Source organism: Opisthocomus hoazin, chromosome 25 (assembly GCF_030867145.1).
Source record: "Opisthocomus hoazin isolate bOpiHoa1 chromosome 25, bOpiHoa1.hap1, whole genome shotgun sequence".
Classification (NCBI taxonomy): Eukaryota; Metazoa; Chordata; class Aves; order Opisthocomiformes; family Opisthocomidae; genus Opisthocomus; species Opisthocomus hoazin.
The window spans coordinates 7,349,439-7,351,993 of NC_134438.1; positions in this window are offsets into that span (position 1 = coordinate 7,349,439).

Consider the following 2,555-nt stretch of genomic DNA (forward strand, 5'->3'; position numbering starts at 1 on the left):
AAAGGTGCTTGAGCAACATGGAGAGACAGGGAAAGGCATACCTGTGTCAGAGATGCTGCAGAGAGCAGAGAGCATATGAAAGCAAAACAGATGTGTACAGGAAGGTCTGCATTTCATGCACATATAAGGAGCAGTGTGTGTAGCATATCCTTGTATGAGAGGTAAACCTCCAGGGAATGGGAGAGTGGACCAGCAGGTATAAAGAGGAAAGCTGGGACGTGTGAGAGTGAAGGGAGAGTGCACATATATGAAAGGAAAGTGAGAAAAGCAGTGAAAGAGACAGACACCTCCACAAAAAGAGGCAAGTGTGAGAGAAATCGGGGCACATGCTGGCTGGGATTATCAGTGACCCTGCTATCGGGTATGCTCTGCTGTCATGCTGGGATATGAGGTTCTTTGCACATCCGGTGCCACACTGGCTTTCATGTCTGGGGCTGTGTGGGCACTGTTTCCATGTTTCTGTGCACTTTTCGGGGTGTTTCTGCCTCCGATCTGCATACAACTGCCTAGGTGGGCTTCCCAAAGGGGTGAGCAGCCTCTAGCTGTTGGCACAGTGGGTGTTTACATCACTTTTCACAGTGTGTTTGTGTACACCCGTGTGAAGGGGTGGGCATGGACGTGTGTGTAAATCCGCTACATGCCCATCCATGCAGTGGGCACAGTGCACCTCTGTCTCTGCTTCCACGAGTGGAGATGAGGCAGTGTCACGGTGTGCCCCACCATGGTATGTGTGCGTCTGAGTGAGGAGTGTGTGCTTGTTGGGTGTGTGTCAGGAAAAGGACAGAAGAATCCAGACAGGGTCAGGGGGGAAGGTGCACACAGAGGCCATGGTGCAGCTCCACAGCAGAGGCGATCGGGTTTCAGGAGAGCCTGGAGCTAGGGCTGGAAGGGGACAGGAGGTGGGCTTTGCTGCCTGCATTCCCTGGCAGGCAGCACAAGGCAGGTTTAAAGAATATCCTTCCATTTAGTCGTTTGTTTATTATTCTTAACTAAGCAGCTCAGACAGGCAAGCCGGCAGCACCATATCCACACTGACTTCCCAGGAAGGCAGGGAAGGGAGGGACAGGAAGGCAGATTTCCAGACTAGGGGACAAAGGGATTTGTGTACCGCTGGGCTAGGGAAGGGGGCAAAGCTGCTTTGCCAGCTATTTAGAAAGAGTGTGGAAGACGCTTGGCTTTGGGATGTCAGAGTGGAGTCTGGGTGGGGTGAGCTGGAGTATGGCAAACAGGATCATAGCTGACTCGCTGTTCCAAACGCCAGCAGCACCTTTGGGTTGGCTGCTTCTCTTGCACATAGGAACTTCAGACTTTTGTCTGAAATTCCTCAGAACCAGGAGCAGACACTCAGCTATGTGTTTTCTAGGGAGGAGGGAGAAGTGATCCCTTCTCTCTCCTGTTAAAATCCACTTACTCCATCAGGAGTCAGAAGGCATCAGGATATTTGCAGTAATAGGAACTCCCTCACCTTGCAAGTGCCTCCATGCCAGGGAGTCAACGCACACCTCCCAGCTCTGTATTTTGGCTTGTCTGGCCCATCTAGCAAGTTTTCAGCTACTGCAGCAATGACCAAGAAGACAGCAACCTAGAGAGAAAGGAGAGACAGTGTTGGTGTGCATTTCTCACAGGGACAGACCATACTATCTGCAGGCTCCCTTGAAACACAGGTGATGGAGCAGGGAAAAGCTCTGCACATCTGTACACAGACTGAAGTACACAGGAGTATGTTCCTGCAGGCTGCTGGTGCATGCACACCAGCTCAGCTAAACACTGTCCATACACGCAAACACACACGGATCAGCATTTTTTAGCCAGCACCTTCCATGTCTCTGGACCCCAGTGTGCAAGGGAGAGCTGCAGACCCAGGCGATGGGGCACCCATCCGCAGTGAGCGAGCACACACCGAACCGACCCCACGTGTGAACGGGAGAGCTGGCGTCCTTGCAGCTCAGAGGACAGGACTGCAAAGGAGGGACTATTTTTGCCATTCGGTGAGTGCTGATGTGTGTGCTCACACTGTCATGAAAATGAGGTCAAGGAAGGTCATTTAGTTCAACAGTATAAATCAAGGAGGAAAGTGGAGTGGAAGCCTGTGAATACTCGGGAGATCTCACCAGTGGGGGGTGGCCAGGGGAGCGAAGGAAGGGCTAATGAGACCGGGAATGCCACATGTGGGCGAAGCAGAAAATAACGGTGAATGAAAGCAGCCAAACGGTGGCAGCCAAAACAGAAGGCAGGAAAGCCCGGCCTCAGGTCCTTTATCCTGCGCTATAACCAAGGCTTCGTGTTAACTCACAGGATTATTCTGCCAGAGCAGGCAGAAAGGCTCCCCACCCTCCAGTCCCAACCCGCTGACAGGAAACCTTTCACTGGAAACTTGCTTGCATTCAGTGCAAAATGTCTCACTTCTGTTAGCAATTTGTTCCCCATCAGAAGCATTCCTGGGAGAAGTTTGGCGGGGGTAGGAAACGGGCCAGCATGGCTGCGTGCGGGATGCTTCCACCTGGCGACCTGGTTAATAACACAATGGAGCAGACAGCCGGCCTTTCACCACCGCT